Consider the following 16,437-nt stretch of genomic DNA (forward strand, 5'->3'; position numbering starts at 1 on the left):
CAGCATTTTTTTCTGTGTTTTTGGCAGTGTCCGTATCTCTGCCACATAAAACATTGTGTAATTCCAGTAACTGTTGTGCCATGGTTATGTTTTTATTGTTGTTGTTGTTTTTACTGTTGTTTTTGGAATATCTGTTGAAATTTAATTTTATCTTATTTGTTATTAATTGTAAAGCTTTTTGGCAAAATGTAAAGCAAAATGGCTTAAGACTGTTGTGTCACTTTTATTCTGTGTTTTTTATTGTCGGTTGTATTTTTTTTTTTTGTAAAGCACATTGGTCACCATTTGGGCTGTTTTAAAGGGCTACACAAAAAATCTAAAAAGTAAGTAAAAGTACATATATTGAATTGTGTGTGTGTGTGGGTGTGTGTCCTCAGTGATCTGTATCAGTCTCTGCAGTATCTTCCAGCTGCAGCAGTTAGTTCAGTTTCTGTTCATTTTGACTGAGGGAGGTTTTTGTACGACACTTTTTTACTGTGTGAACAGAGGATTATTGGTCACCCAGTAGTGATAACTCAGACAGTAGTAAACTGCTGCATCTTCAGCCTGGACTCCACTGATGCTCAGAGTGAAGTCAGAGATTGATCCACTGCCTGTAAAACGACCTGGAATCCCTGATGCTCGAGTGGAAGCATCAGAAAAGAGGAGTTTAGGTTTTTCTCCATCTCTCTGTTGGTACCAGTGTAAACGGTGCTTGTTGTCGTAGTGAACATGAACATTCTGACTGGTTCTACAGTTGATGGTGACTGAGCCTCCTACAGCAGAGCTCACTGCTCCAGACTGAGTCACTGTGACCTGACCTCTGGACTCTGAGGACACAGAGACAGAAAGATAAAACAGAGTCATGGTTTTGTGGGCTTCATTTCAGAGGGACAGATGTTGATAGAGGAGTTGGATTCTCTGGACTTTACCTGTGAAGCAGCAGCAGAGGAGAGTCCAGATGAGGACGGAGACCAAAGTCATGTTTTTGATCAGGAGGATTTCTGTGTCTTGTGTTGTCATGAAGGACAGCTGTCAGTCATCCAGTCTTCAACTCTCAGGACTATAAACTCTCCCAGAGCACTGGAGCATGGTGCTGCTGATGCAAAGTGGCTCTCTATGGAAATGCTCTGACTGACTCCAACAGGGACTGGGATCAATCTGATCCTGCTGATTATCAGTGGATGAATCTGATTATTTTGATTGTTATTGGATGAATCAGTTGATCAGGGTATTGATGTGTTAACACTCATTTCAATATGATTCATTTTAAATATCGGTGGAAAAATTGTCTTTCATGAAGTCAAAAAAATCCATCAAAGTCATTCAAAAAGAATCAAAACCACTGTTACACAAGCGTAAAAAGAATGGATCAAACAAAATCTGTAATTTTAGAATAAAATTTGTTTTATTTTATCAGCCTCAATCAACTCTGGTTTTTTCCAAGTAAATTTAGTGAATTGACAATATTAAATCATTTACGACGTTAAAAGGTTCCCTATCGGACAGTTATTTACTAAATCTGAAAATCATCATTTTTCTTTAGTGTTTCACATTAAAAAGAAAATAAACAGAGTTTTTCTGCTGAGTTTTTTTGATTCAGAGTCAGAGAGCCGTGTCTCTGTACAGTGAGAGGTTTTTGTACGACGGCTCAATGACTTTGTATCACTGTGGTACACGTTCGGTGGAGGAACCAGACTGAATGTTGACTGTAAGTACATTTGACTCTTAATAACTCAAATTTTGTCATTACTCTGATGTATTTGATCTCTGTAGATATTATTGTTACATTCTAGTTGATATTTGGTTTTTAATATAACTTTACTGATACTTCATGTCGTCAAAGTTAAGTACTCAAATATATGAAATGTTCTTCACTTAACCTTCATGTCGTCTTTGGGTCATGAGGGTTAAATATTTTGTCGGATAAATTTAAAATTCAATTTAGAATTTCTCAGACAGATTCTGACTGAACATAAAAGTCTTCTCTGTCGAGAAATTTACATTTGACGTCTTTGTATTTCATTACTGAGACAAATCTTCCAGTTTGATTCAAATTTTTATCAATGTAATGTGAAAAAACTTAAATTATACTCGTAGTGGCCTGTTGAAAAGCATTATATGTGATTAATTTGATGAGATTTAATGTGTGAATCAGTAGTTAATTAAGTTCATATTGAATGGACAGAGTGAACAGATTCCATATTGGTCTTTTCTGTTTTAGATAAATAATATTTCAGACGCTGTAAAACAATTTAAATCTGATATTACTTGTATTCATTCGTATATATTTTAAGTTTAATAAGACAGATGAAATTGAACTTTTTATCTTTAGCACTGAAACCTGTCTGTTGCCATGGTTCAGCAGTGATGCCTGTATGTGGTTACTGTGCTGAGGGAGGGAAGTCAAAACCTGAAAAAAAGTAGTTTCTCTCTGGGTCAACTTTTTTCATGTCGTCTCTCTCTCTCTCTCTCTCTTCTCCTCCAGTGGGTCGAGTGGCCCCCACCCTGACGGTGCTGCCCCCCTCCAGTGAGGAGCTGCAGCAGCAGGGGAAGGCCACGCTCATGTGCCTGGCCAACAAGGGCTTCCCCTCAGACTGGAGTCTGGTCTGGAAGGTGGACTGCAGTAGCAGCAGCAGCAGCTGGGAGGAGAGCAGGAGCCCCGGGGTGCTGGGGGAAGGACTGGCTTACAGCGGGAGCAGCACCCTGAGGATCCTGCAGACCCAGTGAGGAAGCTGGGCTCTGTGACCTGTGAGGCCACCCAGGGCTCCCAGTCTCCGCTCTCAGAGACTCTGAGGAGAGACCAGTGTCCCCAGTCCTGAGCTGACTCACTGGGACTCTGATACTGGTTTTACTCTGCTCCTGCTCTCTTTCTTTGATTTCACATGCTTCACTAACAACAATTACCAGCTTTTCCCCGTATTTCAATCTTGTGTCTGTGTTTAAACATAATAAAAATCTGATCATCACATCACTTGTTTTCATGTGTTTTCATTTAACGTGTTCATGATGACACACGGTCTGAACATAGAGCTGCTCCATTTAAAACACAACTGTCACAAAGTGTATGCTGGATCTTTGCAGCTGAAACCAACAACATTTGTGCAGTTGAACGTCGTTCAGTCTTGAACATCACCTTCTATACTCAGCCTATTGGAGGCCACAGCAGCCAGTGAACCTGGTTATGAGAGCACCAGAAGCTGTTAGTAAGACAGTCAGTGGATCAACACAGCAGGGTTAAGGTTAATCTGTATGCAGATGATGTAGTAACTATATATGTTAAAGTAGCACTATTGCAAATACAGCAGTAGGCCTAATAGCTATAAAAAACTGAAATATGCAATAAATAGGTCCAGGGGAGCCATAATTATCTGTACACAAAATATAACCAATGGTGTCATGCCTGTGGAGCAAATGCAGAATTCCTTTTTGTTATGAGACAAGCCGGCCCAGCGCTTAGCTCCACCTCCTGCAGGTTATGTAAAGAGGACAAGGATGTTTATATTAGAGCACTGGAAAAGAGAGTAGCGACACGCATTGGTCAAGTGGAAACGCCCCTGGTGGCGGGATATGGGTATTGCAAATGCGCCCAAGAGCTGGCATCTCTGCCGTGTTGGTGAATGAGTAAGTGCGGTATTTTCAATAATTTAAGGACATTTATAGATCACCCACGTTAATAGCATAATCGTGGACCCTTTTACAGATAAATATTAACATATAGTGGCCATTAATTGTTGTGTCACGAATGCTTGCTGTTTTAAATGATAAAGATAAGTCCACTAAAGAGTCATACCAGTTTGCGCGCTAAATTCAACTGTGTTAGCTAACTGTTTGCCACTTAAGCCTGTGTTTTCGTTAGTTTGTGGTGTTTTGGACATCAAGCAGAAGTTATTGTGCTGCTGGCTTTTATTTTATTTTTCATGCGAGGCTCTTTATGTTATTTATTTTGACAGCTGGTGGTTTGCTTAGCAAACGGTATGCGTTCGCTATTTCGTCCCTTCTGTGTGTTTGTCCGACTGTGTATTGTGACCGGTACGATACTGTGAACAGCTCCATGTGTTTTTTATTAATTATCATTTTTTTAATCAAAAGTTGGAGGCAAAAACTTAACATAATACGTTTTGGGTTTGATTTTGTCACATTTTGTAATGGTTTTTTCAGGTGTTGTCAATCTTTTATTTTTGTGTGTTATATCTATGTTTATTAAAAAAAACAGTTGTTCACATTAATGTTACAATTTAAATTTTGAAATAAATAAATTATAAGCATAACTTAATATGACCAAGGCACCTAAAAGCAAAAACACAGCAGTTTTCATCAATTTACAAGCAAGTTGGCAACACACATACATTGGAGTGAATGGGTTTCTTGGGCGGATTTGCAATACCCATATCCTGCCACTAGGGGGAGAATAAAGTGACCACGGGAGTCTATGGTGGTGTCGCTACTCTCTTTTCCAGTGCTCTAGTTTATATGTAATACGCTGCACCACTGGCCCCATCTAGTGGCCGAATAAAGAATTTGAATTTGCGATAGTGCTACTTTAATGTTGCTGAATGATTCCAGTCTGATACAAAGTCATGGTTCCCTGTTGTATTTTTAATAAATTCATGTCACTGTGGTGTATAGGTTCAAAGTTTAACTTGTAAGATGTAGATTTTTCATTTTTGTGTTATTTTCAAAGAAAACGTGTATTTGTGTAAGTATTAACTGTGAGTGAAGTGTGTTTTGTATTGACTTGTTGACTGTGTTCACTTTGTCAGTGAGCGTGTAATAGATGTAACGTGTTAATTGTTGTTGACAGCTGCTTCAGAGACCGGAGACAAGTGGAATGTGTTTCATGAAAAACTGTCAAGTTAAACAAAGAAACGAAAGGAATAAAAATAAAACCTCTGTGTGTGTGTGTGTGTGTGTGTGTGTGTGTGTGTGTCCTCAGTGAACTGTATCAGTCTCTGCAGTATCTTCCAGCTGCAGCAGTCAGTTCAGTTTCTGTTCCCTTTGACTGAGGGAGGTTTTTGTACGACGCTTTTTCACTGTGTGAACACGTCCTTACTGTTGATGGAGTGATAACTCTGACAGTAGTAAACTGCTGCATCTTCAGCCTGGACTCCACTGATGCTCAGAGTGAAGTCAGAGTTTGATCCACTGCCTGTAAAACGACCTGGAATCCCTGATGCTCGAGTGGAAGCACCGTAAATGAGGAGTTTAGGTTTTTCTCCGTCTCTCTGTTGGTACCAGGCTAAAAGGTCGTTGTAGCTCAAAGTATTGACATCCACACCAGTATCAACATCCTGACTGGTTCTACAGTTGATGGTGACTGAGTCTCCTACAGCAGATCTCACTGCTCCAGACTGAGTCACTGTGACCTGACCTCTGGACTCTGAGGACACAGAGACAGAAAGATAAAACAGAGTCATGGTTTTGTGGGCTTCATTTCAGAGGGACAGATGTTGATAGAGGAGTTGGATTCTCTGGACTTTACCTGTGAAGCAGCAGCAGAGGAGAGTCCAGATGAGGACGGAGACCAAAGTCATGTTTTTGATGAGGAGGATTTCTGTGTCTTGTGTTGTCATGAAGGACAGCTGTCAGTCATCCAGTCTTCAACTCTCAGGACTATAAACTCTCCCAGAGCACTGGAGCATGGTGCTGCTGATGCAAAGTGGCTCTCTATGGAAATGCTCTGACTAAACTGCTGTTACTCTGCTCTCTGCATCTCTTTCTGTTTCTCATGTTCTGTCTTTCTTTCAGACATCTTTGGTCATTTTCTTTCATTTTTGTAACTTTAGCATATCCAGGAAATAATTAAATGCTCATCAAATTAATTCTGCTTTTAGAAACATAAAGTTGTGTATCATCAGCATAGAGGGAGACAGAAACTGCAGAGACTGATACAGTTCACTGAGGCCACACACACACACACACACACACACACACACACACACACACACACACACACACACACACACACACACACACACACACACACACACGCACGCACACACACACACACACACACACTCTCACTGATGACGCACACACATTAAAACCTAAACCTCATCCACCATGTCTATAAACAGTTCACACGAATCATTTCATGCAGACATTTCTTGGTCCAATTATCTCACACTAAATGTTTATTACTGATGAAATATAAACGTGTTATTCTGTCGTGTCCATCAGTCTCTTCACTGCTGAAATCAGTAGAAACATCAGAATTTCAATCATCTGATCAGAGTCTCACCAACAGAGGTGGATACAGTCATCACCAACAGTTCTCAGGTAAAACTAAGCTAATGTATGAAGTGGAAGTAAACATGGTGAACAAAGTAAAAACTTCCTGGAGCTAAACATTGTGTTGAGCTGTAAAAGAGCAGACTGAGCAACATCTCTGACTTGATGATGGTGTGAGAACAGAACTACATCAGACTGTGATTGTTTAAGAAAAACCTGTTCATCAGAGATTGAGTTTCATTTAGTTTGATTATTCTTCTGTTGTGGCTGTATTTTATGTTTGCTCACAGTTTATTAAAAAAGAAAATGGTGTGATCTCAGTGAACTGTATCAGTATCTTCCAGCTGCAGCAGTCAGTTCAGTTTCTGTTCACTTTGACTGAGGGAGGTTTTTGTACGACGCTTTTTCACTGTGTGAACACACCACTGTGAAAACTCTGACAGTAGTAAACTGCTGCATCTTCAGCCTGGACTCCACTGATGCTCAGAGTGAAGTCAGAGATTGACCCACTGCCTGTAAAACGACCTGGAATCCCTGATGCTCGAGTGGAAGCATCAGAAATGAGGAGTTTAGGTTTTTCTCCATCTCTCTGTTGGTACCAGGCTAATGCATGGTACCCTACAAAAAAATCCAGAGTGAAATAAACCTTCTGACTTGTTCTACAGTTGATGGTGACTGAGGAAGCCTCCTACAGCAGAGCTCACTGCTCCAGACTAGAGTCACTGTGACCCTGACCTCGGACTCTGAGACACAGTGACAGAAAGATAAAACAGAGTCATGGTTTTGTGGGCTTCATTTCAGAGGGACAGATGTTGATAGAGGAGTTGGATTCTCTGGACTTTACCTGTGAAGCAGCAGCAGAGGAGAGTCCAGATGAGGACGGAGACCAAAGTCATGTTTTTGATGAGGAGGATTTCTGTGTCTTGTGTTGTCATGAAGGACAGCTGTCAGTCATCCAGTCTTCAACTCTCAGGACTATAAACTCTCCCAGAGCACTGGAGCATGGTGCTGCTGATGCAAAGTGGCTCTCTATGGAAATGCTCTGACTGACTCCAACAGGGACTGGGATCAATCTGATCCTGCTGATTATCAGTGGATGAGTCTGATTATTTTTGATTGTCAATGGATGAATCAGTTGATCAGGGTATTGATGATCAATGTGCTAACACTCATTTCAATATGATTCCTTTTAAATATCAGTGGGAAAATTGTCTTTCATGAAGTCAAAAAAATCCATCAAAGTCATTCAAAAAGAATCAACATCACTGTTACACAAGCGGGAAAAAAATGGATCAAATCAAATCTGTAATTTTAGAATAAAATTTGTTTTATTTTATCAGCCTCATTCAACTCTTGTTTATTCTGAATAAATTTAGTTCATTGACATTATTAAGTAATTGTAAGACGTTAAAAGGTTCCTTATCGGACAGTTATTTACTAAATCTGAAAATCATCTTTTTTTTAGTGTTTCACATTAAAAAGAAAATAAACTGAGTTTTTCTTTTTTTGATTCAGAGTCAGAGAGCCGTGTCTCTACAGCGAGAGGTTTTTGTACGACGGCTCAATGACTTTGTATCACTGTGGTACACGTTCGGTGGAGGAACCAGACTGAATGTTGACTGTAAGTACATTTGACTCTAAATAACTCAAATTTTGTCATTACTCTGATGTATTTGATCTCTGTAGATATTATTGTTACATTCTAGTTGATATTTGGTTTTTAATATAACTTTACTGATTCTTCATGTCGTCAAAGTTAAGTCCTCAAATATATGAAATGTTCTTCACTTAACCTTCATGTCGTCTTTGGGTCATGAGGGTTAAATATTTTGTCGGATAAATTTAAAATTCAATTTAGAATTTCTCAGACAGATTCTGACTGAACATAAAAGTCTTCTCTGTCGAGAAATTTACATTTGACGTCTTTGTATTTCAGTACTGAGACAAATCTTCCTGTTTGATTCAAATTTTTATCAATGTAATGTGAAAAAACTTAAATTATACTCGTAGTGGCCTGTTGAAAAGCATTATATGTGATTAAATTGATTAGATTTAATGTATGAATCAGTAGTTAATAATGTTCATATTGAATGGACAGAGTGAACAGATTCCATTTTGGTCTTTTCTGTTTTAGATAAATAATATTTCAGACGCTGTAAAACAATTTTAATCTGATATTTCTTGTATTCATTCGTACAGTATATATTTTAAGTTTAATAACACAGATGAAATTGAACTTTTTATCTTTAGCACTGAAACCCGTCTGTTGCCATGGTTCAGCAGTGATGCCTGTATGTTGCTATGGTTACTGTGCTGAGGGAGGGAAGTGAAAAACTGAAAAAAAAGTAGTGTCTCTCTGGGTCAACTTTCTTAATGTCATCTCTCTCTCTATGTCTCCTCCTCCAGTGGGTCGAGTGGCCCCCACCCTGACGGTGCTGCCCCCCTCCAGTGAGGAGCTGCAGCAGCAAGGGAAGGCCACGCTCATGTGCCTGGCCAACAAGGGCTTCCCCTCAGACTGGAGTCTGGTCTGGAAGGTGGACGGCAGCAGCAGCTGCAGCAGCTGGGAGGAGAGCAGGAGCCCCGGGGTGCTGGGGAAGGACGGCCTCTACAGCTGGAGCAGCACCCTGAGGCTCCCTGCAGACCAGTGGAGGAAGCTGGGCTCTGTGACCTGTGAGGCCACCCAGGGCTCCCAGTCTCCGCTGTCTGAGACACTGAGGAGAGACCAGTGTCCCCAGTCCTGAGCTGACTCACTGGGACTCTGATACTGGTTTTACTCTGCTCCTGCTCTCTCTCTCTTTGATTTCACATGCTTCACTTACAATATTTACCAGCTTTTCCCCATATTTCAATGTTTTGTCTGTGTTTAAACATAATAAAAATCTGATCATCACATCACTTGATTTCATCTGTTTTCATTTATCCTCATGGAGATTAATAAAAACTCTGGATGTTGTGGTACATGACGATTTTAAAGTGGAGCCAGTGATATCGTTGTGTAAAGTAATATATCAACAGCACAATGTTCCTCTTGTCTCACAGAGGTAATCAGTAATCACCTGCCAGATGATTTTTTTTCTCACTCTGTCTGCTATCAAATACTCCTGGAGTCCCACAAGGCTCCATCCTTGGTCCTCTGTAGTTTATATTTTATTTGCTGCTATGACTCATTTTTTTCAACTAGTCATAAATGTTATATCTGAATCTGAACTGTAGCTGATTGGAAGTAAGATGAGAACCTGAAGGACTCAGACATTATGGTTCCTCCTGAAAATTTGTATCAACTGACTATGTCCAAAGTTACGTTTAATCCCCACTCAGCACTTTTTCCTGTGTCATGTGAGGTTTGTATTGTCGTTATGTTTATGACAGTGTCAGTGTTTCTGCCACAGAAATCATTGCAAGATAGCAATTATGAGGCTTAAAAATAATATTGAATCAAGTGTGTGTGTGTGTGTGTCCTCAGTGAACTGTATCAGTCTCTGCAGTATCATCCAGCTGCAGCAGTCAGTTCAGTTTCTGTTCACTTTGAAGGAGGGAGGTTTTTGTACGACGGTTTTTCACTGTGGGAACACATTCTGGCTGTTGATATAGTGATGACTTTGACAGTAGTAAACTGCTGCATCTTCTGCCTGGACTCCACTGATGCTCAGAGTGAAGTCAGAGTTTGATCCACTGCCTGTAAAACGATCTGGAATCCCTGATGCTCGCTCCTTCACGAAAGCAATAAGTAGCTTTGTGGATTCTCCTTTTCTCTGACTGTACCAGTGTAAAAGTTTACGATTTTCAGTACCCACACCAACAGCTTGACTGAGCCTACAGTTGATGGTGACTGAGCCTCCTACAGCAGAGCTCACTGCTCCAGACTGAGTCACTGTGACCTGACCTCTGGACTCTGAGGACACAGAGACAGAAAGATAAAACAGAGTCATGGTTTTGTGGGCTTCATTTCAGAGGGACAGATGTTGATAGAGGAGTTGGATTCTCTGGACTTTACCTGTGAAGCAGCAGCAGAGGAGAGTCCAGATGAGGACGGAGACCAAAGTCATGTTTTTGATGAGGAGGATTTCTGTGTCTTGTGTTGTCATGAAGGACAGCTGTCAGTCATCCAGTCTTCAACTCTCAGGACTATAAACTCTCCCAGAGCACTGGAGCATGGTGCTGCTGATGCAAAGTGGCTCTCTATGGAAATGCTATGACTAAACTGCTGTTACTCTGCTCTCTGTACCTCTTTTTGATTATCATGTTCTGTCTTTCTTTCTCACATCTTTGTTTATTTCCTTTCATGTTTGTAACTTTAGCATGTCCAGGAAATAAATAAAATTGAATTGCTCATTAATTAAATTAATTAATTCTGCTTTTAGAATATAAAGTCATCAGCATAGAGAGAGACCCTGTAAGCCTGCACACACTCAGCAGCCTTCCATCTTTCTTTACAGTTTCAAACATTATACTGTATATGTCAATAATGCTGGGAGCTTCTACTGACATTGTGTTTAATGTTTAATGGGGACAATAAAGTTACTTTGATCACACAGGTGAAAATAATTGTTTATTACTATTAAAGCGACACATGTGACTTCCTGTTGTCGTTTCAGTTTTCTTAAAGCACTGTTGTTGCTTCAGGAATTCATTGAGATCTCTCTCAGTACGAGCAGACAGTGTCTCAGTGTAGCAGGTCACATCCTGAACCCTGGAGGGAGCTGCACATGTACATGGTCCTACATGAAGAAGAATTATCCAGGTTTCCATGAGCAAATGATGTCCTTCATATATGAACTCTGTTGAACCTGTGGACAGACTGTCTTCTGCTTTGAGTTTTTTCCTCTGAAGAACCAACAATGTCACATGAGTCCAACAGTTTTTATTCACTGTCAGACGTTCTTCATACAATGTGTCTCAGAGCTTCTCATAAACTGCTGTCCAACGTTTTACACTATCATTTAATGTTATTGGTGGTAGTATTAGCATAAGTATTGGGTGTCTTTGACTTTATATCATCAATGTTTATTACTCCACAGCTGTCATTCTTCATGGTAGGAAACTTTCAGGTTGTGTAAAGCGGGGCAGATGGGACTGTTTGAAGTTATAAGAGGAAAATTGATGGAGACAGTATTAGTGTGTTGTGTGTGTGTGTGTGTGTGTGTCTGTCCTCAGTGAACTGTATCAGTCTCTGCAGTATCATCCAGCTGCAGCAGTCAGTTCAGTTTCTGTTCCCTTTGACTAAGGGAGGTTTTTGTACGACGGTTTTTCACTGTGGGAACACATTCTGGCTGTTGATATAGTGATGACTTTGACAGTAGTAAACTGCTGCATCTTCTGCCTGGACTCCACTGATGCTCAGAGTGAAGTCAGAGTTTGATCCACTGCCTGTAAAACGATCTGGAATCCCTGATGCTCGAGTGGAAGCAATAAGTAGCTTTGTGGATTCTCCATCTCTCTGACTGTACCAGTGTAAACAGTGGTAGCTGCTGATGCTGTAAACATAAACAGCTTGACTGAGCCTACAGTTGATGGTGACTGAGCCTCCTACAGCAGAGCTCACTGCTCCAGGCTGAGTCACTGTGACCTGACCTCTGGACTCTGAGGACACAGAGACAGAAAGATAAAACAGAGTCATGGTTTTGTGGGCTTCATTTCAGAGGGACAGATGTTGATAGAGGAGTTGGATTCTCTGGACTTTACCTGTGAAGCAGCAGCAGAGGAGAGTCCAGATGAGGACGGAGACCAAAGTCATGTTTTTGATGAGGAGGATTTCTGTGTCTTGTGTTGTCATGAAGGACAGCTGTCAGTCATCCAGTCTTCAACTCTCAGGACTATAAACTCTCCCAGAGCACTGGAGCATGGTGCTGCTGATGCAAAGTGGCTCTCTATGGAAATGCTATGACTAAACTGCTGTTACTCTGCTCTCTGTACCTCTTTTTGATTATCATGTTCTGTCTTTCTTTCTCACATCTTTGTTTATTTCCTTTCATGTTTGTAACTTTAGCATGTCCAGGAAATAAATAAAATTGAATGCTCATTAATTAATTAATTAATTCTGCTTTTAGAAATATAAAGTCATCAGCATAGAGAGAGACCCTGTAAGCCTGCACACACTCAGCAGCCTTCCATCTTTCTTTACAGTTTCAACATTATACTGTATATGTCAATAATGCTGGGAGCTTCTACTGACATTGTGTTTAATGTTTAATGACAATAAAGTTACTTTGATCACACAGGTGAAAATAATTGTTTATTACTATTAAAGCGACACATGTCTCCTGTGTCGTTCAGTTTTCTTAAAGCACTGTTGTTGCTTCAGGATTCATTGAGACTCTCTCAGTACGAGCAGACAGTGTCTCAGTGAAGCAGTCACATCCTGAACCCTGGAGGGAGCTGCACATGTACATGGTCACATGAAGAAGATTAACAGGTTTCCATGAGCATGATGTCCTTCATATATGAACTCTGTTGAACCTGTGGACAGACTGTCTTCTGCTTTGTGTTTTCTCTGAAGAACCAACAATGTCACATGAGTCCAACAGTTTTTATTCACTGTCAGACGTTCTTCATACAATGTGTCTCAGAGCTTCTCATAAACTGCTGTCCAACGTTTACACAATCATTTAATGTTATTGGTGGTAGTATTAGATAAGTTGGGTGTCTTTGACTTTATATCATCAATGTTTATTACTCCACAGCTGTCATTCTTCATGGTAGGAAACTTTCAGGTTGTTAAAGCGGCAGATGGACTGTTTGAAGTTATAGAGGAAAATTGATGGAGACAGTATTAGTGTGTGTGTGTGTGTGTGTGTGTGTGTCTGTCCTCAGTGAACTGTATCAGTCTCTGCAGTATCTTCCAGCTGCAGCAGTCAGTTCAGTTTCTGTTCCCTTTGACTGAGGGAGGTTTTTGTACGACGCTTTTTCACTGTGTGAACACATACTGACTGTTGATATAGTGATAACTCTGACAGTAGTAAACTGCTGCATCTTCAGCCTGGACTCCACTGATGCTCAGAGTGAAGTCAGAGTTTGATCCACTGCCTGTAAAACGACCTGGAATCCCTGATGCTCGAGTGGAAGCATGATAAATGAGGAGTTTAGGTTTTTCTCCATCTCTCTGTTGGTACCAGGCTAAACAGTGGTAGCTGCTGATGCTGTAAACATAAACATCATGACTGGTTCTACATCTGATGGTGACTGAGTCTCCTACAGCAGAGCTCACTGCTCCAGGCTGAGTCACTGTGACCTGACCTCTGGACTCTGAGGACACAGAGACAGAAAGATAAAACAGAGTCATGGTTTTGTGGGCTTCATTTCAGAGGGACAGATGTTGATAGAGGAGTTGGATTCTCTGGACTTTACCTGTGAAGCAGCAGCAGAGGAGAGTCCAGATGAGGACGGAGACCAAAGTCATGTTTTTGATGAGGAGGATTTCTGTGTCTTGTGTTGTCATGAAGGACAGCTGTCAGTCATCCAGTCTTCAACTCTCAGGACTATAAACTCTCCCAGAGCACTGGAGCATGGTGCTGCTGATGCAAAGTGGCTCTCTATGGAAATGCTCTGACTGACTCCAACAGGGACTGGGATCAATCTGGTCATGTTGATTATCAGTGGATGAATCTGATTATTTTGATTGTCAATGGATGAATCAGTTGATCAGGGTATTGATGTGTTAACACTCATTTCAATATGATTCCTTTTAAATATCATTGGAAAAATTGTCTTTCATGAAGTCAAAAAAAATCCATCAAAGTCATTCAAAAAAAAAAAATCAACATCACTGTTACACAAGCAGGAAAAAAATGGATCAAACAAAATCTGTAATTTTAGAATCAAATTTGTTTTATTTTTCAGCCTCAATCAACTCTGTTTTTTTCCGAGTAAATTTAGTTCATTGACAATATTAAATCATTTACGACGTTAAAAGGTTCCTTATCGGACAGTTATTTACTAAATCTGAAAATCATCCTTTTTCTTTAGTGTTTCACATTTAAAGGAAAATAAACTGAGTTTTTCTGCTGAGTTTTTTTTGATTCAGAGTCAGAGAGCCGTGTCTCTACAGCGAGAGGTTTTTGTACGACGGCTCAATGACTTTGTATCACTGTGGTGGACGTTCGGTGGAGGAACCAGACTGAATGTTGACTGTAAGTACATTTGACTCTTAATAACTCAAATTTTGTCATTACTCTGATGTATTTGATCTCTGTAGATATTATTGTTACATTCTAGTTGATATTTGGTTTTTAATATAACTTTACTGATTCTTCATGTCGTCAAAGTTAAGTCCTCAAATATATGAAATGTTCTTCACTTAACCTTCATGTCGTCTTTGGGTCATGAGGGTTAAATATTTTGTCGGAGAAATTTAAAATTCAATTTAGAATTTCTCATAGAGATTCAGAGAAATTTATATTCAAGGACTTCGTTTTGAGACAAATCTTCCTCAATCTATTTAATTCAAATTTTTATCAATGTAATGTAAAAAAATAAACTTAAATTATACTCGTAGTGGCCTGTTGAAAAGCATTATGTGATTAATTTGATGAGATTTAACGTGTGAATCAGTTGTTAATAAAGTTCATATTGAATGGACAGAGTGAACAGATTCAATTTTAGTCTTTTCTGTTTTAGATAAATAATATTTCAGACGCTGTAAAACAATTTAAATCTGATATTTCTTGTATTCATTCGTATATATTTTAAGTTTAATAAGACAGATGAAATACTAACACAAGAGACACTTTGAACTTTTTATCTTTAGCACTGAAACCCGTCTGTTTCAATGGTTCAGCAGTGATGCCTGTATGTTGCTATGGTTACTGTGCTGAGGGAGGGAAGTGAAAAACTGGGGGAAAAAAAGTAGTTTCTCTCTGGGTCAACTTTTTTCATGTGGTCTCTCTCTCTCTCCTCCTCCAGTGGGTCGAGTGGCCCCCACCCTGACGGTGCTGCCCCCCTCCAGTGAGGAGCTGCAGCAGCAGGGGAAGGCCACGCTCATGTGCCTGGCCAACAAGGGCTTCCCCTCAGACTGGAGTCTGGTCTGGAAGGTGGACGGCAGCAGCAGCAGCAGCAGCAGCTGGGAGGAGAGCAGGAGCCCCGGGGTGCTGGGGAAGGACGGCCTCTACAGCTGGAGCAGCACCCTGAGGCTCCCTGCAGACCAGTGGAGGAAGCTGGGCTCTGTGACCTGTGAGGCCACCCAGGGCTCCCAGTCTCCGCTCTCAGAGACTCTGAGGAGAGACCAGTGTCCCCAGTCCTGAGCTGACTCACTGGGACTCTGATACTGGTTTTACTCTGCTCCTGCTCTCTCTCTTTGATTTCACATGCTTCACTAACAATATTTACCAGCTTTTCCCAGTATTTCAATGTTGTGTCTGTGTTTAAACATAATAAAAATCTGATCATCACATCACTTGATTTAATCTGTTTTCATTTAACATGTCTATGATGACACACGGTCTGAACATAGAGCTGCTCCATTTAAAACACAACTGTCATAAAGTGTATGTTGGATCTTTGCAGCTGAAACCAACATCATTTGTGCAGTTGAATGTTCAGTCTTGAACATCACCTTCTATACTCAGCCTATTGGAGACCACAGCAGCCAGTGAACCTGGTTATGAGAGCAGCAGAAGCTGTTAGTAAGACAGTCAGTGGATCAACACAGCTGTTGATAGTTTGTACTGTGTAGGTCAGTGGTACAGCAGGCTTGGGTTCATCTGTATGCAGATGATGTAACTATATATGTTAAAGTAACACTATCGCAAATGCAACAGTAATAGCAATAAAAAAAACTGAAATTTGCAATAAATGGGTCCAGAGGAGCCATAACTATTGAAATTGAAATTCTTAATACTCAAAACAAAACAAGTCTTCCATATATCATCAAACCTCTCCTTCATGTTTTTAATCTCTCCCTTGAAACCGGTATATTTCCTGCTCAGTTTAAACGGGCTAAAGTCATTCCTCTCTTCAAAACTGACGATCTCTCATTATTCTCTAATTATAGACTGATATCCATCCTACCATGTTTTCCCAAAGTATTAGAAAAACTAGTTTACTATCGTTTGTCTAAATACCTGAACGACAATAACATTTTATACGACCATCAGTACGGGTTCAGAGAGAATCATTCCACCTCTATGGCCCTCACCCGTCTTGTAGATAACATTTCCAAGGCTACCGATAATAAAGAAATAACACTTGGAGTATTCTCGATCTATCGAAAGCCTTCGATACGGTCAATCATGA

At 40.3% G+C, this 16,437-nt stretch overlaps 2 pseudogenes across 2 annotated transcripts; both read left to right on the top strand.

Moving 5' to 3' along the window:
* The first annotated feature begins 7,718 nt into the window (after nt 1-7,718).
* LOC146978265 (Ig kappa-b4 chain C region pseudogene) lies at nt 7,719-9,011 on the top strand (annotated as a pseudogene). The gene is made up of 2 exons (XR_015037066.1): nt 7,719-7,831; nt 8,617-9,011. The product of XR_015037066.1 is annotated as an Ig kappa-b4 chain C region pseudogene (transcript).
* Nucleotides 9,012-13,835: 4,824 nt separating this feature from the next.
* On the top strand, nt 13,836-15,567 carry LOC146978266 (Ig kappa-b4 chain C region pseudogene; annotated as a pseudogene). The gene is made up of 3 exons (XR_015037017.1): nt 13,836-13,853; nt 14,231-14,336; nt 15,109-15,567. The product of XR_015037017.1 is annotated as an Ig kappa-b4 chain C region pseudogene (transcript).
* Nucleotides 15,568-16,437: the final 870 nt, after the last annotated feature.

The sequence above is a fragment of the Trachurus japonicus genome, chromosome 11 (assembly GCF_045865225.1).
Source record: "Trachurus japonicus isolate A0001 chromosome 11, Traja_1.0".
In the NCBI taxonomy this organism is placed as follows: Eukaryota; Metazoa; Chordata; class Actinopteri; order Carangiformes; family Carangidae; genus Trachurus; species Trachurus japonicus.